The sequence below is a fragment of the Arvicanthis niloticus genome, chromosome 12 (genome assembly GCF_011762505.2).
Source record: "Arvicanthis niloticus isolate mArvNil1 chromosome 12, mArvNil1.pat.X, whole genome shotgun sequence".
Taxonomy (NCBI): Eukaryota; Metazoa; Chordata; class Mammalia; order Rodentia; family Muridae; genus Arvicanthis; species Arvicanthis niloticus.
The window spans coordinates 14,034,148-14,059,166 of NC_047669.1; the positions used below are offsets into that span (position 1 = coordinate 14,034,148).

The 25,019-nt window shown below is 38.0% G+C and overlaps 1 non-coding gene across 1 annotated transcript; it reads right to left on the reverse strand.

The window, feature by feature from the left end:
* Positions 1 to 8,249: 8,249 nt before the first annotated feature.
* LOC117718338 (small nucleolar RNA SNORA17) lies at positions 8,250 to 8,376 on the reverse strand. The gene has a single exon (XR_004608032.1). It is a non-coding gene; the product is annotated as a small nucleolar RNA SNORA17 (small nucleolar RNA).
* Positions 8,377 to 25,019: the final 16,643 nt, after the last annotated feature.

The following is a 25,019-nucleotide window of genomic DNA, read 5'->3' on the forward strand; positions in this document are numbered from 1 at the left end:
ACTTAAACTGAATGATGAGAACTGAGACTAATGCTTTTCCTAGACCAACAGTCACATATAAAGCACCAGGGATGTTGTTGAAGACACCACATTTATTAGAACAGCAATTTGGAGGTTGTTAGGACCTTTAATTCACAGATATCTATGACAATTTGCCATAACACATGTAGCATTTGGAAGAATCGAACATAAGTGAGTTGAATGGGAATGTTATGAAGAGTCTAACACTAACACACACACACACACACAGAGAGAGAGAGAGAGAGAGAGAGAGAGAGAGAGAGAGAGAGAGAGATCTTCAGATATTGTCAGAATACTATATATATATATATATATATATATATATATATATACATATATATATGTATTACAATTTTGGCTGTTGAGCAATAAGGGGATAAATCAGTTTTATTTTCTTTTATATGACCAATGAGACCAGGAAATCAGGAACAATCTGGAAACAGAGGCATTCCAAAATAATAAAAGCCTTAATATATATATATATATATATATATATATATATATATATATATATATTAATGTGGTGTTCTAAAGTGGTATATTGCCCATAAACTTATGTGCTTGAATGCTTAGCCCATGATGAAAGGCACTATTAGGAGGTATATCCTTGGAGGAAGTGTGTCACTGTAAAGATTGGCTTTGAGGTCTTCTATGCTCAAATTCTGCCCAGTGTTAAACACAGTCTCCTTTTGCTGAGGACACAGATGTAGAACTCTGGGCTCCTCCAGCACCATTCCTGCCTGGATTCTGCCATGCATCTTGTCATGATAAAAATGGATTGAAACTTTGAACTGTAAGCTATCCCAACTAAATGTTTGCCTTTATAAGAGTTGCCTTGGTCATAATGTATCTTTTCTTTTTATTGGTTATTTTATTTATTTACATTTCAAATGTTATTGCCCTTCCCAGTTTCCCCTCTGCAAACTCCCAACCCCATTTCCTCTTCCCTCTGCTTCTATGAGGGTGCTCGCCCACCCACCTACCAACTCCTACCTTACCACCCTAGGATCTTCCTATGCTGGGGCATCAAGCCTCCACAGAACCAAGGGTTTTCTGTCCCATTGATGCCAAATAAGGCAACACTCCACTACATATACAGTTGGAGCAATGGGTCCCTCCATGTGTATTCTTCGGTTGGTGGTTTAGTCCCTGGGAACTCAGGTGTAGGGGAGGGAGTCTGGTTGGTTGATTTTGTTGTTCTTCCTATGTGGTTGCAAACACCTTGAACTCCTTCAGTCCTTCTCCTGATTCCTCCATTGGGGTTCAAATGCTCAGTCCAATGGTTGGCTGCAAGCATCCTCATCTGTATTGGTTAGACTCTGGCAGAGCCTCTCAGAGAACAGCTATACCAGGCTCCTGTCAACAAATGCTTCTTGGCATCAGCAATAGAGTCTGTGTTTGGTACCTACAGATGGTATGGATCCCCAGTTGGGGCAATCTCTGGATGACCTTTTCTTCAGTCTCTGCTCCAATCTTTGTCCCTTCATTTCCTTTAGACAGGAGAAATTCTGGGTTAATATTTTTGAGATTGGTTGGTGGCCCCACTCCTCAATTGAGCCATGCCTAACCTCTGGATATGGTCTCTACAGGTTCTCTCTGTCCTTTGTTGAATATTTCAGCTAATCCTTGTTGGGTCCTGGAAGCCGTTGTAACAATAGAACACTGTCTAAGACACTTAAAAACAGAAAGCATGAACAAAGCCAAGTGAACAGAAGTGAGAATGATGGAGAAGGTACTAATATAAATCTTGTAGCGATAGAAGGATTATTTAGGTGAAAGAAAACACTGAAATTGAAAAAAATGGTAAAGTTAATATTCTTTAATATTTTCAGCTTTCTCTTCCACTAAATAGTTGTTAACCATAAGTTAATTTAACGCACATAGAAACTCACAACCTGTACACCTTCAGTTTAAGGCTGGAATAGATTACAGTAAAACCATTCTGGAAGTGATGTCCTTTAAAAAGTTTTACAACTAATTTAGAAGTTAAAATGGCGAGAGAGATGTCTCAGAGGTAAAAAGCATTGCTCTTGTAGAAAACTCAAGTTTGGGTTCCTGGAATCTATGTTGGACAGATGTCTACAACTCAGAGTCAGGGCAACTTATACCCACTTTTGGCAAAAGTCATAAACCCACATACAGACATGTACATATATACATATTTAAAAGCAAAATCATTAAAACAATTTTAGAAATTAAAAACTTTCAAAAGAAAAGTTATTAACCAAAATGAGTAATTGTGGAAATTGAGAAAGGTGTTTTAAATAACAAATGAGTCAAACAATAACTAGAATCAAAATCTGCTGAGCAGTGAGAGTAATAGGAGTATACTATACACATATATGCCATTTCCAAAACATATATTTTATAAAGGTCATCTTAAAAATTCAATAGTTATTGGAGCTGAATGATGAATTATATTAAACACTGCAAATAATTATTTTTATGGGTGAGGTGTAAACATCTTAAAATCAGGAAAACTGTACATAATTTGAAAGAAAAGTCTTAAATAATTACATTTGGAGCAAAAAAGTAAGCATTAAAGAGTTGTACATTGAAGATTCAAACCATGGGAAAGAACAAAATAATCCCCAAATGATGAAGACAGTTAAGAGAAAGTCAAAAGTCTGACAATCTAATCTATAGCTACGAAGCTAAATGAGTGAAGAGTAACTAAGGTAATATAAAAACATCCCTGAAAATACAAAATTAATAGATGTGACAAATATTTTTGAACTACATTTAATCAAGAAGTTAATATTAAAAAGCATGAAAATACTTATAGTTTTAAGCATCATGTATATGCGAAAGAATGCCTGTCTTTCTGACTATTCATCCATTACCTAGACACTTAAGATATTCCTTAAACATAAAGTAATCTATGAAGTTATTATTGATGAATGGCCAAGAAATATGCAGAATGACTATTTTTACTGTCAAGTTGATTGAGTTGGTTGAGGCCTGGGAGACTTGGGAAGTATGCCTTTGTGTGTGCCTCTCTTTCTAGAAATGAGGGATCACAAGAGTGTTGATGTAATCTAATGTGAACACACTGTTGGAAGGTAGGGGTCTGTAATGAGAAGCAAGGATAGACAAATGGACATGTAAGTGAAATGAGTGGTGTTGACACCTGGAACAAGTAGGGACCCCAGAGAGACACAATAGCCACTTTAAGAGAGAGGGGTATAAAAGTGATAAAATTTGTGGTACAGACATAGAAGGGAAAAATATCACAGCCTGAGGGACCTGAATGAGAATGAGGAGCAGAGAGATGGGAGAAGTCAGAAACTAAGGCAGGTAGAACTGAACTAAGTGCATGAATGTCAGAGGACATCCATAACTTTGTTAGCTAATTTGAACTTTGAACTTTTTAAAAAGGCAAATAGTAAGGCATAATGAGTCTATCATATATATATATATATATATATATATATATATATATATTATATAAAAATATCATTAGCTTAATAGCTCATTATCATTATAAGTAATTTGATATCTCAAATTACTGGTCCACATAAAAATTCATATGTAAAAATTAGAAGTTGGGATCTTCATGTAAGAGAGAATGTGATATTGTCTTTCTGAGCCTGGGTTTACAGTTCTGCCCATTTCCTAAATTTTTTTATTTATATATGAATGAAACTCCATTGTGTATATGTTCTATGAGCCATATTGTGTTTACTAAGCTCCTTCTACTTATAAATTCACTTTAAAAATCACAGGACATTGACTACAGCCTAATGAATATTGTGTTTATTATACCCCTTGATTACATAAAAGGTCCACTAAATTAGTTTGCCTTTCTTGTTTATTTGATCTCACTAAAGTGACCACTAAATTATTTTTTAATTGTATTTTTAAAGCGATGCCTGTAGATTGCCAGTTGGGTAGCAAACACATGCTATGATGTTCCCCGCAACAATTAAATGCCCAGCAACACATTTAATAGAACATGTCCCTGTCATTGAGTGGCACATGGCTGTACATTGTCTTATTCAGATTCAAATTTAAAAACACAGGGGATAATATTTTAATTATCCATAAATTCTATAAAAGTATAAGAAGAAGGATAATCTGTTTGTCACTAACTTTTGATAATCCATTATTTGACATAAAAAGGGGCATATGCTATAGTTTAAATGAAATATAGTGAATGTATGGTTTTATATATCAACCAAATTTGGCTCATGTATGTCCAGATAAATCAAAGACAACTCCATGAAGTTCTCTTAGTCCATGGAATCATGAAAGAGACAATTTTATAAACATTGTGTCATAAAATTAATCTAATCCATTACAATACAAATCCCCAATAACATTGGTGGAGGGTGAAAGAAGAGTCGTAAATTTTCTTACTGAAATCCTACAGTCATCACCAATGAGAAGATCCATGTTCACTAAGAGTGATGTCTACAATAAGGTACAGAACAAGCTGCCCATTCCTCCGTGTCTTTCCTGTTCAGGCATTGCTTTTATTAATGTTTATTTTACCTACTTTCCTTTTCTGATGAATGCTAATCATCTCTCTGCTTTCCTTCATTTATGCACCACTCCCAAAGCTTGGAGGCACTCCAAGCACAATGAAATCATGAAGAGATCATCACCGCCCATCCCAATTCAATACCCTTTATTCACCATTGTGCCTGGCATCTCCTTTCCCTCGCTCCCTTCACACCATTCAATTTTAGTTCTAAGACAAAATAAACTTGGCATTGTACATGGGTAACCTTTCTTCCCTAGTCCTTGCCCTCCTCCACTTTACCAATGCTCCTGTCCACCCCACCTCTCCCAGCTTGCTAAGAGGCTTGTGAGAGGAGATTAAACTAATCCCATCCACCCACAAGCTCACTAAGCAGCTCCTGAGTAAAGTCCAACATTCCAGCCAAGCAAAAGGGCTGAGGGGGAAGGGGAGAATTTAACGCAATAGTCAGCACTCTGCAATAATAACTTTTCCATGAAAATTCTTTCCTTTTTAATAATTCCAGACAAAGCAGAGAGAAAGTACGAAGCAAGGGTTGCATATGGAGAAGGGGCTATAGAAACGATTCTCTTCCTTTCTTTACTGAGTAGAAATTATGAGCCTAGTATGTTGACAATGGCACACATTTTTAAGTCATTTAATCGACCCCTTTTCTTTCCAAAACAGGAAAGAGTTTGTAAATAGCCAACATTTAAGTGGTTTTGGATTGGCTCGTTTGCTAATTAATACTCAAGAAAGTAGAATTATAAAGACCGGGCAAGAGTAAGGCAATGTGGAGGAGTTTGCCGGCAGCATATTGATGCCTGTGCAGGCAGCTTGAGCTCTGAAAGACAAGGAAAGCATGACAATCCTTTCTTCATCCTGGGAACCTTCATCAGTCCTTGCACTTCTCACTAGTCTCTACCTTTGCTCACTCACCCGGGGTACTTAGACTATAATGGAAGCCAGATGAAGAATAGATAGCAGTTGAATAAGTATTTTGGAGCCCCTCGGCTGTCTCAGTAGTTAGAGTCTATGTTTATTTTTTCCGAAAGACTGATTTGAAATGAATGTGAGTCTCAAAAGCTGAGGTAGGCAGAGGTATTCACTGCCAGGGGCTGTGTAGGGGGTAAGAAATTTCTATTCAAATAAGGGTGAATGCAACTGGTGATGTTTAAAAAAATGTGGGAGGGGGTAGTTCAGGGAAAGTTTAGCTTTGGGGGTAAAATCCATGGTTTTTATTCTTAGCATTCATTATGCCAAAGAATTTCATGTTAAAACAAAATGAAGAAAAAAAGCTTAAAATAAGCAAAAAGAAAGATCTCCAAAGACCCAGTTGAAAGGCTGAAGCCACATGGAAGGCAAGGCGAATACAAGTGTTAGATGGTGTCTTCTGCAATAAGTAAGAGAGGGGATTAATTTGTCCCAGTAGCATTTAGCAAAAAGGGTTTCTGTGTATGCCACCTCCAACAAACAAGCCAAAAATGCATTGTATTCATAAAAGCGTTTAGACCACAGTTATACAATGTCTGTCTTCCCAAACCTGGCAGTGAATCTTCTGCAAATACTCCAATGGTTTCCTAAGAAACTTTAGAAAGAAAACATCCAAATACTTAATTTGGATTTTATTTTGTATTTAAAAGTATATTTGCATTTTAGCTAGGCATACTGAAAAAAATTCAAACCATTGTGAATCATTGTTTTCTTTTGACTCTTCATAGAATCCAAAATAAAAATCATTAAATTATCAACAAATATTCTCTGGGCAATTATTTTTAGTAAATTAATAACCTTGAGATAAAATTTCCTGGGCTCATAACCTACAGCTAAATAAATACTTTGTATTATACTCCATTTTATAGTGACATGTCTTGAATTTAAATATCCTATTACTTGATCTCTGTCAAGAGAAGACAATTCCCAAGAGACAAATTAGAAAGAAAAAGTAAGACTCAGTGAATACCATAGAATAAAGAATGGGAATGATGCTTACATTCAGCACTTACCTCTAGGAAATTGAGGATTCAGAGATGCAGTGTAGAAATGAGGGGAAAAGGCCAATAAAGAGGAAGGGTATTCAGATAATTTGTGGGAAATAGCAGAGATCTTCTAGGTAATTTAGGGGTACCTCTTTTTTTTTCTTTGTGTTCTGGTGTTTTTCATGGTGTGGCTGGTAATTTCTCCAAACTCAAACTGAAGAGAGATTTGGCATTTCTGACTTGATTTTCCCCTGTTAACGTAGTTCTGAAAAACACGTTTTACCAATGACTCAAAGGATAAGGCAGTGAAAGAGAAGGCACAATATGAAGACTGATGTCAATCACTTTTATCCCACCTAACTCACCAGCCAGGCATCTACAGAGCCAAATGAAGAGTAGCAACTGAGGCAACTGTAACTCATGTGTCCCAAGAGTTGCCTATAGCACAAGGAGGCTAATATACATGATGTCTGGTCATATGATCTCTGTAGTTAGTGATTTTAAGTTAATGAAGCCTATGCCAAACTGGGAGATTCATGTCTTACTTAGATTCATTTATTTATGTCAAATGTGACAGTGCTCCTTTTCTTTGAATTTAGTATGAGTGGAAAGAATGTCACATCAAAAGGATTGCTCCAGTTGATAACTGTTGCTCAAGTGATAAACACATCAAAGACATAACTTTGTTCTAGTTCCTCTTGAAAATTTGATATTTGGTTTAGGACATTTGAAGTATTATAAACTACACATGTTTACCTGAAACAATACAGCTTATCGTGAAATTTCCAATAAAATGTTCTCTGTCTAGAGGAGGAAGAGAATATCATAACTGTTGATGAGCATTCCCAGGAAGAAGCTGCTGTCCCTTTTTATAGATTCCATACTGTGCCGCTTAGCATTTGAATTCAAGTTGCTAGACTTCTGTGATGTTGACCTTTTATAGTAGCTAGACCTGGATCTAAATCTTGTGGATACTTTACTTAAATAATCGTGTCTCAAGGCGATGTTGAATGTTCCTCATGGAGAGATGAGAGAAGAGTCCTAGAACTCGACTCACTGGTCATTGATCCCAGAGTGATGCTTCCATCTTTAGCTTTGCATTCTCCCACATGTTTCTCATCTCTCTCTGTGCTCTCCTGTGTTCACCCCCTCAGGGCTGGATCAGCTGAACCTACCATGTCCAGGCTAACTCTACTGTGCTGCTGTGGCCCCATATGACATCATTGGCTACACACACACACACACACACACACACACACACGTTTGTTTCTCACTACCCTCAAGTCTCCTTTCTATGTCTTATCATCATGCCATCATACTTTGGTCTCTCTGGCTCTTCCATTTTTCCAACATTTCCTTGCTCCTCTAGTGGTGCCCTAGTCTCTGAAAGTCTGGAGTTGTCTTAGGAATGGACTCAGAATGGCAATGCCCTACTTATGCATTACGGCACCTGGAAGTGTCCTCATGCATGGTCTACCCCCTCCACCTACCTAATCAGGCCTGCAGAGCACCAGACTGGTGGTGGTATCAAGCTATCTCCCTGTACAAACCCCATGGCACCGGTGTGCTTGCTCCTTGCCTGGGACTACCTGAATGACCCCTGTGAGGATCATCTGCTTGGGTTCACACCCACACAGGGCCTGCAGACCCAGATAGAGGTTTCCTAGTCACTGACTTGCTCCCTGCTCTGAGAGCTTGCCCAGGCTTAAACGGCACCAGACTAGAGGTCATCTCAGGCTAGTGGTCATCTCAGGCTAATGGTTATCTCAGGCTAGCTGTTTTCAAGGAATGTTAGGCTACTAATCAGATGATCACAGGTCAGACACTTAACACAGACATAGCCTTTCTCTTCTCTGCCACCTACAGTCACAAAGGTGACCCAAATGCTATTCCTGCAATACCTCTAGGAGAAAGGGTTGAGTCTTATTTTGTTTGCTTATCAAGGGCACTTCCTGTTTCTGTGGCTTGTGTACCACATCTCTGATAATGCTCAACATTAAAGATGCTGTGTTTCCTTAGTTAAGTGCTTCGGCTATGGGCTTAGGATGTGATTAAGAATTAGAGTTGTTGTAGCGAAGAATATTATTGATTTTGTTTTTTGTTTTTGGGGTTTTTTTTTTTGGTTTTTCGAGACAGGGTTTCTCTGTGTAGCCCTGGCTGCCCTAGAACTCACTCTGTAGACCAGGCTGGCTTCGAACTCAGAAATCTGCCTGCCTCTGCCTCCCAAGTGCTGGGACTAAAGGCGTGCACCACCACCGCCCGGCCTGATTTTTTAAAAAGATTAAAGGGAATGTTGTTACTTTTGTCCTGAAATTGGAAGATGTGGCATTCCTCTCTTTTGCCATGAAAAGAAGCAACAGAAAGGTGAACATGAGACACCGAATCTCTTGGTGACTTAATCTTGAACATTCAACCTTGAAAACTATGAGAAATAAATATTAACTTTTTATAAATAAGTATAAATATCAGGTATTTTCATAAAGCAGTATGACTAGACAAAGGCCAGTTCTTAGGGCAGTGCCTAGCATGTAAATTATATGATTTGTTCTAGATGGTAGACTATTTGTACAATATTAAAGCTCTAAACAAACAAACAAATAAACAAATAGACAAGTAAACAAAATCTAAATGAATAAATATTTTTAAATAAAATAAAACTTTCAGAACCACTTGGCCACAGACTATTAGTACTTTCTCATGAACAAATAAGAGTTTCCATCAATCCCATGGTTCTTGTAGTTCAAATAATCAATCATAATATAACAGTATCCTTTCAATGTTTAGAGGCCTTAAATTTAACGACTGAAAATTAATCCTGTCTTCTAAAGCTCAAGAAACCAACAATTATAAAAGACTACAACAAATAGTAGCAACATTTAGAAAGACTGCATCTGTGTCTGAGTATTGGTTTTGTTACTCTTTGTTTGCTCTAAGGAAACATTGTCAATATATGTGAATCTTAGATTCTTCATGAATAAAGGGCAAATATTAGTCTCTTTCTCACATGTAATATTACATCAAACATACAAAACTCTGTGTAGTCACTGGTACTTTTGTAACTAATTCAAACATGCTTCCTTCCCACTTGTTCAAAGCTATGGCAACAGCAGATGATAATGTATAACAAGTCCAGTGATTAAAGCAGTCTATAAAAGGAAGGGTTTCTAAAGATGTTTAAATGAGAAGGCAAGGGGGACAGGATTTTGGAGGAATAGAGGAGAGGGAGAAGGGAAAGTGGCGGGGGGCAGGATCAGGTATGGGAAGAGACAAGGATGATATACAGAAGGTCAGGGATTTGAATAGAGGTATATAGCAATGGAGGATGGAAAACTGGAGGGTAACTACCAGCATGTTCCAGATGCCAGGAAAGCAAGAGGCTCCCATGACCCAACAGGGATGAGATTAACTGGAATGCCCAACAACGGGGAAGGAGAACCTGTAGAGACCACATCCAGAAGTTACACAAGGCCCCCTGTTCGGCCCTACAAAAAATAATAGATGAAAAATTCCAACACAGGGACGGAAACTATACCCAACAAAAAGCAAAAAAATTAATCTTTGCACAACAACCCCCCAAAAAGAGAACCACACAAACCTAATTCCACTTCTAACAACAAAAATGACTTGGCAGCAACAATCACTGGTCCTTAATATCTTTTAATATCAATGGACTTAATTCCTCAGTAAAAAGATAGAGACTGAATATGTAACAGGGCTCAGCATTTTGCTGCATACAGGAAACATGCCTATGTAACAAAGACAGACACTATTCAGAGTAAAAGTCTGGGAAAAAAATTCTAAGCAAATGATCCCAAGAAACAAGCTGGAGTAGTCATTCTAATATCAAATAAAATCGATTTTCAATGAAAAGTTATCCAAAAAGATGAGGAAGGTCACTGCATACTCATCAAAGACAAAAATCTACCAAGATGAACTCTCAATTCTGAACATCTATGCCCCAAATGAAAGGGCACCCACATTCATAAAAGAAACTTTACTAAAGCTCAAAGCACACATTGCACTTCACACAATAATAGTGGGAGATTTCAACACCCCACTCTCAGCAAAGGACAGATCATGGAAACAGAAACTAAACAGAGACACAGTGAAACTAACAGAAGTTATGAAGCAAATGTATTTAATAGATATCTATAGAACATTTCAACCTAAAATAAAAGAATATGCCTTCTTCTTAGCACCTCATGGTACCTTCTTCAAAATTGACCATATAAATGGTTATAAAACAAGCCTCAACAAATACAAGAGGATTGAAATCATCCCATGCATCCTATCAGATCACCACAGACTAAGGTTGGTCTTCAATAACAAAAAACAAACAACAACAAAACCAGAAATGGAACCTGAAAGACTTTCCACTCAATAATAACTTGGTCAGGGAAGAAATAAGGAAAGAAATTAAAGACTTTTTAAGAGTTTAATGAAAATGAAGGCACAACATACCCAAACTTACAGGACACAATGAAAGCAGTGCTAAGAGGAAAACTCATAGCTCTGAGTGCCTAAATAAAAAAACTGGAGAGAGCATACACTAGCAACTTAACGGCATATCTGAACAAAAAAAAAAAAAAAAAAGATACACCCAAGAGGAATAGATTGCAGAAAATAATCAAACTCAGGGCTAAAATCAACTAAGTAGAATCAAAGAGAATTATACAAAAAATTAACAAAACCAGGTTTGGTTCTTTGAGAATATCAACAAGATAGATAAACCCTTTGCCAGACTAACCAGAGGGCAGAGAGTATCCAAATTAATAAAATCAGAACTGAAAAGGGAGACATAACAATAGAAACTGAGGAAATGAAAAAAAAAAACATAAAATCCTACTACAAAAGCCTATACTCAACAAAACTGGAAAATCTGGATGAAATGAACAATTTTCTAGACAAATACCAGGTACCAAAGTAAAGTCAGGATCGGATTAAGCATTTAAACAGTCTCATAACCCCTAAAGAAATAGAAGCAGTCATTAAAACTCTCCAAACCAAAAAAGCCCAGGACTAGATGGTTTTAGTGCAGAATTCTATCAGACATTCAAGGAAGACCTAATACCAATACCCTTCAAACTATTCCACAAAATAAACACAGAAGGAATACTACCCAATTCTTTCTATGAAGTCACAACAACACTCATACCTAACATACACAAAGACCCAACTAAGAAAGAGAAATTCAGACCAATCTCTCTTATGAATATAGATGCAAAATTACTCAAAAAAAATTCTCACAAACCGAATCCAGGAACACAACAAAACAATCATCCACCATGATCAAGTAGGCTTTATCCCAGGAATGCAGGGATGGGTCAATATTCAGAAATCTATCAATGTAATCCACTATATAAACAGATTCAAAGAAAAAAACCACATGATCATCTCACTAGAAGCTGAGAACGCATTTGACAAAATTCAACATCCCTTCATGGTAAAAGTCATGGAAAGCTCAGGAATTAAAGGCCCGTACCTAAACGTAGTAAAAGCAATATACAGCAAACTAGTAGCCAACATCAAACTAAATGGAGAGAAACTTGAAGCAATCCCACTAAAATCTGGGACTAGACAAGGTTGCCCGTTTTCTCCCTATCTGTTCAGTATAGTATTGGAAGTCCTAGCCAGAGCAATTATACAACAAAAGAAAGTCAAAGGGATACGAATAGAAAATAAAGAAGTCAAATATCACTATTTGCAGATGATATGATAGTATACTTAAGTGACCCCAAAGCATACACCACAGAGCTCCCAAACCTGATTTAAAAAAAAACAAAAAAACAAAAAAAAACACTTCAGCAAAGCGGCTGGTTATAAAATCAACTCAAAAAATCAGTAGTCTTCCTCCACTCAAAAGATAAACAGGCTGAGAAAGAAGTTAGGAAAATAAGACCCTTCACAATGATCACAAATAATGTAAAATACCTTGGTGTGAATCTAACCAAGCAAGTAAAAGATCTGTATGACAAGAACTTCAAGTCTCTGAAGAAAGAAATAGAAGATCTCAGAAGATGGAAAGATCTCCCATGTTCCTGGATTGGCAAGATTAACTTAGTAAAAATGGCCATCCTACCAAAAGCAATCTACAGATTCAATGCAATCCCCATTAAATCCAAACTCAATTCTTCACAGAGATAGAAAGAACAATTTTCAAATTCATTTGGAATAACAAAAAACCCAGGATAGCGAGAACTATTCTCAACAATAAAAGAACTACTGGGGGAATCACCATCCCTGACTTCAAGCTGTACTACAGAGCAATAGTGAAAAAAAAAAAAAAAACTGGATGGTATTGGTACAGAGACAGGCAGGAAGATCAATGGAAAAAAATTGAAGACCCAGAAATGAACCCACACACATATGGTCAGTTGATCTTTGACAAAGGAGCTAAAACTGTCCAGTGGAAAAGAGACAGCATTTTCAACAAATGGTGCTGGTTCAACTGGAGGTCAGCATGTAGAAGAATGCAAATCAATTGATTCTTATCTCCTAGTACAAAGCACAAGTCCAAGTGGATAAAGGACCTTCACATAAAACCAGATATACTGAAGCTAATAGAAGAGAAGGTAGATAGACCCTCAAAAACCTAGGCACAGGGGAAAAGTTCCTGAACAGAACACTAATGGCTTATGCTCTAAGATCAAGAATTGTCAAATGGGACCTGCTAAAATTGCAAAGCTTCTGTAAGGCAAAGGACACTGTCAATAGGACAAAAGCACAACCAACAGATTGGGAAAAGATTTTTACCAGTCCCACATCTGATAGAGAGCTAATATCCAATATATACAAAGAACTCAAGAAATTAGACTCCAGACAACCAAATAACCCTATTAAAAATTGGGGTTCAGAGCTAAACAAAGAATTCTCAACTGAGGAAACTTGAATGGCTCAGTAACACCTAAAGAATACTCAGCATTCTTAGTCATCAGAGAAATGCAAATGAAAACAACACTGAGATTCCACCTCACACCAGTCAGAATGGCAAAATCAAAAACTTGGGTAATAGCAAATACTGGCAAGGATGTGGAGAAAAAGAAACACTCCTCCATTCTTGGTGGGGTTGCAACTGGTACAACCACTCTGTAAATCAGTCTGGCAGTTCCTCAGAAAATTGGATATAGCATTACCTGAGGACCTAGCAATACCACTCCTGGGCATATACTCAGAAGATGCTCTAACGTATAACAAGGACATATGCTCCACTATGTTCATAGCAGCCTTATTTATAATAGCCAAAAACTGGAAAGTACCCAGATGACCTTCAGCAGAGGAATGGACACAGAAAATGTGCTACATTTACACAATGAAGTATTATTCAGCTATTAAAATCAATGAACTTGAGAAATTCTTAGTTAAATGGATGGAACTAGAAAATATCATCCTGAGTGAGGTAACCCAATTACAAAAAAACCACACATGGTATTCACTCACTGATAAGTGAAGAATCACAGACCACAAGAAGCTCATGAAGAAGGAAGTCCAAAGTGTGGGTGCTTCAGTCCTTCTTAGAAGAAGTAACAAAATACTCATGGGAGTAAATATAAAGACAAAGTGTGGGACGGAAACTGAAGGAGGGGATGTCTGGAGACTGTTCCACCTGGGTATCCATCCCATGTGCAGTCAGCAAAGGTAGATGCTGATGTGTATATCAGAAAGTACATGCTGACAGGAGCCTGATATAGCTGTCTCCTTAGGGGTCTGCCAGAGCCTGACATATTCAAGGCATATGCTCACAGCTGTCCATTGAACTGATTATGGGGTTCCCAATGGAGGAGTTAGAGAGAAGACTGAAGGAACTGAAAAGATTTGTGGCCCCATGAGGAGAGCAACAATACCAACCAGAGTTCCCAGGGTCCAAACCACTAGCCTAGGAGCACATAGGGAGGGCCCCATGGCTCCAGCTGTATATGTAGGTGAGGATGGCCTTGTAGGCCATAGGTGGGAGAGGAGATCCTTGGTCCCATGAAGGCTGGGGGAAATTTATCCACGTGGGGGAATTCGAGGGTGAGGCGGTGGGAATGGGGTAGTGAGTGGGGGCACATCCTCATAGAAGCAGGAGTGGGGATGGGATAGGGGGTTTCTGGGAGAGAAAGGGGTAAGGAGATAATACCTGAAATGTAAATAAAATATCCAATAAAAATATTAAATTAAAAAAAGAATGTGAAAATAGCTACAATACCAAAAATCAGTTTAGAAATCTAATGCAAACCTTATTAAAATTACAATGTAATTTTCACACAGATTGAAACAATTATCTAAAGCTTCTTATGGAAATATAAGCCTCTTGGAATATCCAAAGTGACACTGAACAATAAAAAAAAAAAAAAAAAAAAAAAAAAAAAAAAAAAAAAAAAAAAAAAAAAAAAAAAAAAAAAAAAACAAAACCACACCGGGTGCTATCATCATTATCAATTTTAAGTCCTTCTATGGAGATATAGTAATAAAAACATGATGCTGGCATAGAAAATGAAACAGTGATCATAGTGGATGGAGGACCCTGATACTAGTTCATGAACCTAAGGTCATCTGATTATCTTTATACAAGCATAATAAATACACAGTGAATAAATGAAATCATCTTCAACAAACATTGCTGGCCAAACTGGATTGGTATATGTAAAGAATGAAACTAGATACTTATCTCTCCTATCATGTGCAAAAACAACTTTATATAATAAACAGTTCTCAATAGAAGACCTGACACTCTTCCCTTCCTCCCCTCTCCCGGATCTGAGGCCTGGACCAGACCTCTGCCTGGTCTGCTGTTGTGTGGACCCCGGATTCTGCCCAAGACATTCTGGAAGGTCCGCTCAACCCAGAGCCACAGAGGAACAACTGAACTCAGAGCGTCAGACAACATATCCTGAGATATCCTAGAGGAGACACTGCAACCAGAACAGCAAACACCTAGCTGGACTGCTACCTTGGAGGCACCATATCCTGAGGCATCCTAGAGGTACCACTGTACTCAGTGCAGCTGGAGAAGATCACAGAGACATCTGGACCCCTAGGAGATCAGATACAAGTGAGATAACTGGAAAGACAGGCTTCAGTCTGAGACAGCAAGTACAGGCAGCACTAGAGTTAACCAGATGGCGAAAAACAAGCCAAGAACGTAAGCAACAGAAACCAAAGTTACATGGCATCATCAGAACCCAGTTCCCCCATCATAGCAAGTCCTGAACACCCCATCACACCAGAAAAGCAGGATTCAGAATTAAAATCACTTCTCATGACAATGATAGAGGACTTTAAGAAAGACATAAATAGCACTCTCAAAGAACTTAAGGAGAACACTGGTAGACAGATAGAAACCCTTAAAGAGGAAACACAAAAACCCCTTAAGAAATTGCAAGAAAATGCAATCAAACAGGAGAAGGAATTAAACAAAACCATCCAGGATCTAAAAATGGAAGTAGAAACAAAGAAATCACAAAGCGAGACTACCCTGGAGATAGAAAACCTAAAAAAGAAGATCAGGAGTCATAGAAACAAGTATCACCAATAGAAGACAAGAGATAGAAGAGAGAATCTCATGTGCAGAAGATACCATGGAAAATATTGACACAACTGTCAAAGAAAATGCAAAATACAAAAAGCTACTAACCCAAAATATACAGGAAATCCAAGACACAATGAGAAGGCCAAACCTAAGGATAATAGGTATAGATGAGGGGGAAGACTCCCAACTTAAAGGACCAGTAAATATCCTCAACAAAATTATAGAGGAAAACTTCCCTAACCTAAACAAAGAGATGTCCATAAATATACAAGAAGCCTACAGAACTCCAAATAGTTTAGACCAGAAAAGAAATACTTCCCACCACATAATAGCCAAAACATCAAATGTACAAAACAAAGAAAAAAATACTAAAAGCAGTAAGGGAAAAAGGCAAAGTAACATATAAAGGCAGACCTATAAGAATTACACCAGACTTCTCACCAGAGACCATAAAAGACAGAAGATCCTGGACTGATATCATACAGACCCTAAGAGAACACAAATGCCAGCCCAGACTACTATACCCAGCAAAACTCTCAATCATTATTGATGGAGAAACCAAAATATTCCATGACAAATCCAAATTTACACAGTATCTCACCACAAATCCAGTACTTCAAAGGATAATTGGTGGAAAACTCCAACACAAGGAGGAAACTACAACCTAGAAAAAGCAAGAAACTAATCTTCCAACATCCCTAAAAGAAGGTAGCTATACAAACATAACTCCACTGCCAATAACAAAAATGACAGGAAACAGCATTCATTTCTCCTTAATATCTCTTAATATCAATGGACTCAATTCTCCAATAAAAAGACATAGACTATCAGACTGGATACATAATCAGGACCCAACATTTTGCTGCATTCAGGAAATGCACCTTTGTGAAAAAGACAGACACTACCTCAGAGTAAAAGGTTGGAAAACAATCTTCCAAGCAAATGGCCCCAAGAAACAAGCTGGATTAGCGATTCTAATATCAAATAAAATCATTTTTCAACCAGAAGTAATCAAAAAAGATAAAGAAGGACACTTCATATTCATCAAAGGAAAAATAATGAACCAAGAGGAACTCGAAATTCTCAACATCTATGCCCCAAATACAAGGGCACCCAGATACATAAAAGAAACTTTATTAAAGTTTAAAGCATACATTGCACCCTACACAATAATAGTGGGAGATTTCAACACCCCACTCTCAGCTATGGACAGATCATGGAAACAGAAACTAAACCGAGATACAATGAAACTAACAGAAGTTATGAACCAATTGGACTTAACTGACATCTATAGAACATTTCATCCTAAAACAAAAGAATATACCTTCTTCTCAGCACCTCAAGGTACCTTCTCTAAAATAAACCATATAATTGGTCACAAAACAGGCCTCAACAGATACAAAAAGATTGAAATCATCCCTTGTACCTTATCAGACCACCATGGAGTAAGACTCGTCTTTGACATGGACAAAAACAACAGAAAGCCCACATACACGTGGAAACTGAACAATGATAACTTGGTCAAGGAAGAAATAAAGGAAGAAATTAAAGACTTTTTAGATTTAAATGAAAATGAGGACACATCATATCAAAACTTGTGGGACTCACTGAAAGCAGTACTAAGAGGAAAAATCATAGCTCTAAGTGCCCACAAAAAGAAAATGGAAAGAGCATATATTAACAACTTGACAGCAAACCTGAAAGCATTAGAACAAAAAGAAGCTAGTATACCCAAGAGGAGTAGACGGCAGGAAATAATCAAACTCAGGGCAGAAATCAACCAAGTTGAAACAAAAAGAACTCAACAAAATATCAACAAAACCAGGAGCTTGTTCTTTGAGAAAATCAACAAGATAGACAAACCCTTAGCCAGACTAACCAAAGGGTGCAGAGACAGCACTCAAATTATAAAATCAGAACTGAAAAGAGAGACATAACAACAGAAACAGAGGAAATTTTAAAAAATCATCAGATCCTACTACAAAGGCCTATACTCAACAAAATTGGAAAATCTGGATGAAATGGACAATTTTCTAGACAGATACCAGGTACCAAAGTTAAACGAGGAGCAGATAAACCATCTAAACAGTCGCATAACTCCTAAAGAAATAGAAACAGTCATTAAAAATCTTCCCATCAAAAAATGTCCGGGGCCAGATGGTTACAGTGAAGAATTCTTTCAGACCTTCAAGGAAGACCTAATACCAATCCTCTTCAAGCTATTCCATCGAACAGAAACAGAAGGAACACTACCCAATTCATTCTATGAAGCTACCATTAGCAGTAGTCAAAGTTATGTACTTGCTTCCGTTATTCTATACCATCAATTATCTATACCCAAATATTTTATAAATATTTCTATGTCACTGTATTAGGAAAATTTCTTGTGAGACCAGTGGGGACTAATTATAGCTCTATAATGAAATGGTAAGTAAGAAATATGAGTTAAGAAGAATCAACAGTATCTGGTAAGACAATAGTCTCAGGAAAAACCTTTATTCTTCACACAGGCTCAGTAAATGTCTTTTGCTATGCAAAAATTTTTGAACAGATAATATGTAAAGATGGAAAGAAGAAAACGGATACACAGCCATCTGTGAGAGTCATAAGCTATTAGGTTCTGATATACTATTTAAAGGTGACATCATCAGTAAAATGTAAAAGTGTTGCTGGTAAGTTATAACAGTCTTGTGAATGTATCATATCATAATCTTTGGACCTGTAAGTATTAGTATTATGTTAGAGTTTTTCGGATGTGATTACAAATCTTGACACGAAAACCTCATCTTGGATTTATAATTGAACCAAATGTCAGCATACATGCCCTCATGATCTCATAGGTAAGGCAAGGGACACCATGCACATGTAAGAGTAGGGGCAGTGTGAGCACAAGTGCAGGAGTTGCAGCAAGGCTATATTTCTAGTAATGCTAGACTCACCAGCAACTCAGTGCCCACTGTCCAAAATCCTGTGCAAGGAGAATACTTTGTCATCTGTACCTAAGTTTTACTTTAGTTATAATTTCTGACTGTGGAATTCAGGACATGGGAAGAAGTAATTTTCTCTTTTTTTAATTATTTCACAATTTCATAGGAGTATATTTTGGTCATTTTTAATCCCGTTACTCTCTTTGATACCTTTCTTCTCCCACTAAATCATGTCTTTTTCCCCGAGACCCCCTTCTCACTTTATATCTTTATAAAGACCCACTGAGATTAATTAGTGTTACTTTCATGGGCATGGGTGGGGGTATTTACTTCTATATGAGAAGGATATAAGTGGCTACACCACTAAAGAGAAATTATTTCTCCTTTCCAAACAGCCATTAATTGTCAGTTGCTTCTTAGAGAGGCATGGGAGATAGTAACCCCTCCCAAATCCGTGATGGAATGTTGATAAACCACACCTTTATAGTACATCTATATAATCACGTCTCCTGTGTGCATTTAGGAATATAAAAGCCATGGCATATCTAGAAGGTCATTTTCAACACAACAGCCTAAGCTCCACCTCTTAAATTCTTTCTGCCCTCTCTTTTGAGATGATTATTGAGCCTGGATGGGTGTTCTATTTAGGATCAAGAATTCAATAATTATTTATTCTCAGTACGTTTACCAGTTGCAAGTCTCTGTACTAATGGCCCTACAGTGCACAAAGAAGCTTCCCCCAAAGGGCTAAAATCAGCATTAATTTATATTTATAAATGCATATATTTCAGACAAGTGAAATAATTCATTATGTAAAGGTATTTGTCACAAAGATTGAAAACTAGAGTTTGAGTTCCTGGATTTACATGGTGAAATAAGAGAGCTGACTCCCACAAGTTCTCTCTTGATATTCTCATGTGCATGAGGTCTCACACACACACACACACACACACACAGACACATGCACAACATACACACATGAACTCCCCCCCACATTCAAATGCATACATGCCACACATACACCCACACAGGCACACACATACACACAGATGCACAAATACATACACACTATGACACACACATGCACATACACTGTACACACACACAGACAGACAGAAAGACAGACAGACAGACAGACAGACAGACAGACAGACAGACAGAGAGACATAACTTTTTAAAAGGTATTATAAAGGCAGTTTGACAATACTTCTATTTAGAAAACTAACAGTATTAGATTTCTTTTAGGGTCTATCACCTCACTACTCACAGGCACTTGCTTAGCAGCTTAGTCTTATACAGCATGAGGTTCAAAACTGGGTGAGGTCATTGGTAAGTTTTCTCTTTAAGCATCTTGCATAAAACCTCATGGCACTATAGAAGCTAAACATCAAGGAAAAGTCCCAACTTTCCATCCTGCAAACAAGATAAGTGGCATCTTCATTGGTAGTGACTTCCCATACACTTCTTGGGGACAAGCCAGAGCAATGTCAACATCCCTCTTTGTTTTGAAGGTCTCTAGAGCCCCACTGAAATGTGTATATGTATATGTATATGTGCATATATGGAGATATCCCACTCCTCACAATGGGATTTTATTTATTACCTGTGGCTTCTGGGAGAAACATTATTCATGATACTGTTCTGGTTACCATATAAGTGGGCTTTGTTACACAGTTCTTTAAAAATTAAAACATAACCGTGTCTAGCTGTCTGGTGGAGTTTGCTATTAAATTTTCCATTGACACTAGCAGTTGTCCGATGCTACCCACTTTTTCTGATAGTTATTATAGTTTCTTCAGTTTTATAAATGTAGATTATTGCAAATTATACCTGCATGCTGCTGTCTATCTTCTTTATCTCCATTCCCACACCCCATTACTAATTCTTATAGGTAAGGGTTCTGGAAACAAGTACCTGTAACACTAATGCAATCTATGTGTTTCTATATGCTAATCATTTGACAGAGGTTGCAAAATTAGGCACACATCTGTCTATACAACAATATGTCATTAGCAATTATGCTATTGCTATATTCATTAGCAGAAAAAAAAAGTAGCAGGTTTTTCCCAAGAGCTCCTGGCCTAGTAAGTAACAGGATGTGAACCTTATTGACGTTTTCAGATTTGGGTTGTATCTGTTATTGTCTCATGTAGTGGGCCTTAAATCCAACTTTTTTTTTTTTTTTTTTTTTTGGTTTTTCGAGACAAGGTTTTTCTGTGTAGCCCTGGCTGTCCTGGAACTCACTCTGTAGACCAGGCTAGCCTCGAACTCAGAAATCCACCTGCCTCTGCCTCCCAAGTGCTGGGATTAAAGGCATGAGCCACCACCGCCCGGCTCAAATCCAACTTTTAAAGCGATTGATTATTGCCATAAACTTGGTGTCACTATTTTTGCCATTCAAAAAGTATGAAAGCCTTCCAAAAAAAAAAAAAAAAAAAAAAAAGCCATAACCAGGTTCTTTACAACAGACCCATCTCAGTGACAAAGTCTGTATTTGTAGACTGTAGTTTTTACTACCCTACTTTAAACTCCCAGTGGACCGTGTTACCAGGCCCATCAGGTTCTCTTGAATCCATGGATGAAACACACACACACACACACACACCCACACACACACACACACACACACACACACACACACACACTAGCTTATTTTTGGCTTTGGCTCAATATCCGGGCTCTTCTAAGCCTTCCTCGGCTATTGAACTCTTCTTTTCACTCCCAGCTCCACATCCTAAATCTGCCCTCAGCTTTAGTTGCCAAGTTATCTTCTCCTTGTTCAGCCCCCTAAACCTGCATTCAGCTTAACTATGCTTCTAATATCCTGCCTGCCACCCCAAGCTCAGTCATGGAAGGGGTTGCCGGCCACTCTGCCCAAGATTTCACATGTCTTTCTCCCTTGTAAACGTGGCAAAAACTTCTCATCCCCTGCATCTCTTAGCCTGCCAGCAGAAAAGCTAGAAGCCCTGAATATTTTGCCCAGCTCATTGGCTGCTAGCATCTTTATTGATTGATCAAGAACCAATTGGGGAACAGGACATTCAGGGTTCGTAAGTAGATTCAGAACCATCCCTTATGTGTATTAATTACGTCTCTTTTTCTATGACAAAATACTGTGACCAAGGCAACTTATAGAAGAAAATTTATTTGGATTTATACCCTGGTTATGGGTCATAGCAGCAAGTAACACTCATAGTGGCAGGAAGAGGCAACTGAGATCCCAATTCTTCAAAAACCAGCATGAAGCAGAAATAGAAAACCAGAAGCAGTGTAAGGATTTATACTTTCAAAGCACAGCCCCAGTAACTTACTGCCTTCAGCAAAGCCATACCTGCTAGATTGTCCCAAATAGCATCAACAACTGGGGCCCAAGTGTTCAAATATCTGAGTCTATGGGGGAGGTCATTCAAACCACCACCATAAAGGATCACAAAACCAAATAACTCAACTAGAAATGAGCTGTAGATTGATCAGATAGTTCTCAAATGAAGCAATAAAAGTATTTTAGAAATATCTTAAAATCTATCAAATATATTTAGCAATTTGGAAAATGCAAGTCAAAACTATTTCAAATTTTCATCATAACTGAGTTAGAATGACCAAGATCAAGAAAACATTGGCAAGGATTCAGGGAAAGTATACTCTTTATTCACTATTCTTGGGCTTGCAAACTAGTGCAGCCACTATGGAAGTCAGTATGGATAATTCTCAAAGAGATAACAGTGTATGTATCATATCACCCAAGTACAATAATTCTTGCTTTATGCCCAAAGGATTTATATCCTTCATGGATACTTTCTAATCCATGTTCATTGCCCAATTCAAATAGCCGTGTGATAGAAACAACCCTAAATATCCTTTTAACATATGAATGGATATGAAAATATGGTACATATTCACAGTGGAATTCCACTCTTTTATAAAGAAGAATAAAATAATACAAATTTTAGGTAAATTTATAGAATTACAATCTATTCTGAGGGAGGTAACCCAGGTATAGAGAGATAAATTGTGTGTGTTCTTTCCAAATATTTATATATGAGTATATAACCTAGAATAAATGCAGATGCCTCCTTTTAAAAAAGTTGCATCTTGAGTTCCTTGGGAACATACCATCAAGAGTTTCTTTTTAAAAATACAAGATGCACTTTGGGAAATCAAGCAAATATTCTATCCTAAACCCTTCCAGTAATAAGATGCAATAAGTTGATTTCGCCTAAACTGAAGTACTTTTCATTAGGAAGCAATATTTTAATTGTTAGTAATACACATATTTGGGGGGGGGCAAATAAATTTTCCTTAATTTGTTTTATTCACTTTATATCCCTAGTGTAACCCCTCCTTCCTCTCTGCCCACTCTCACACCCTCCTTCTCCCTATAACCCCCCTTCTCCTTTGAGAAGGAAAGTCTTCCCATACCCCCACCCTGGAACATCATGTCACTGTTGGATAAGCCACATCCTCTCCCACTGAGGCCAGACAAAGCAGCCCAGTTAGGGGCATCAGATTCAGAAATAGCCCCACTCTAGTTGCTGGAGGACCCACATGAAGACTAAGCTGCACATCTGTTAGGTATGTGTAAGGGGCCCTGATCCAGCCAATACATGCTCTTTGGTTGGTGGTTCAGAATCTGAGTTCTCATGGGCCCAAGTTAGTTGCCTCTGTACTGCTTTTTGTGGTGTCTTTGACCTCTCTGACTCCCTCAATCCTTCTTCCCACTCTCCCACAAGACTCCCTGGACTCTGCCTAATGTTTGGCTGTGGTTCTCTGTATCTGTTTTAAACAGCTGCTGGATGAAGCTTTTCAAAAGACAGTTATGTTAGGCTGCTGTCTGCAAGCCAAGCAAAATAACATAAATAGTGCCAGGGATTGTCTCTTTTCTATGGGATGGGTCTCAAGTTGGGCTGGTCATTGGTTGGTTATTCCTCGATCTCTATTTTACTTTTATCCCTGCACATCTTGTAGGCATGGAAAATTTTTGGGTCAAAGGTTTTTGTGGGTGGGTTGATGTTCCCCTCCCTCCATCCTTCCACTGGAAGTCCCACCTGGCTACAGGGGGTAGCCATATTCACCTCAATATGCCCCAATCCCTGCTGCTATGTCCTATACCCACCCCTCATCTCCTCTGCTAGGAGTCTCAGCTTTGGATAGCCCCATAGACTCTGAAGAGCCTCCCCCATCCCAAATCTCTAGCTTGTCCTAAAGAATGCCTCCCATGAATTTCCTTCTCTTGGCCCTCTTGCCCTCCTCTTCCCACACCTGATCCTCCCAACCCCTGTCCCACCCTGTTCCCTCTGTCTGTATACCTCCTAGGTCCATTTTATTTCCCATTTTGAGTGAGATTCAAGCATCCTCTCTTGGGCATTTTTTTTAATTTAGGGTTCTCTGGGTCTGTGAATTGTAGTATAGTTATCCTGTACTTCATGGCTAAGTGAGTATACACCATACATGGCTTTCTTGGTCTGGGTTACCTTACTCAAGATGATATTTTCTAGTTCCATCTGTTTGCCTGCAAATTGAGTGAAGTCTGTGTTTGGGGGGAGCATAGCTGTATTCCCATATTGCATTGTGTAAATGTACATTTTCTTTATCCATCCTTCAGTCGAAGGGCATCTTTGTTGTTTCCAATTTCTGTGTATTATAAATAAGGCTGCTATGAATATAGTTGAGCAACTGTCCTTGTTAGATGATAGAGTGTCTTTTGTATATATGCTCAGGAGTGATTAAGCTGAGTCTTGAGGTAGAGTTATTCTCAACTTTCTGAGAAACCACCAAATAGATTTCCAAAGTGGCTGTACAAGTTTGTACGCTCACCAGCAATGGAGGAGTGTACATCATCTTAGTTTAAAACATGAGCAACTATGTAAAGATGAGGTGGAATGCTGCTGCTGGATGTTTGAGATATCAGCAAGTATTTTGGGGTGGGGAAGCAGGCTATCTGAATTTTTGAGATGGAAAGTCGACTCTGGAAGGATGGCGGATAGCGATGCTGATCTTCTCGACATTCCTTATTCTGAACTATTGAAGGTAAAAGGCAAAGTAAATGGGAATTGTCTGCTCTGAAAAGGGCAGAAGTGGCATTCATAACTTCCTTCCCCAACACATTAACAGTGAACCCCATT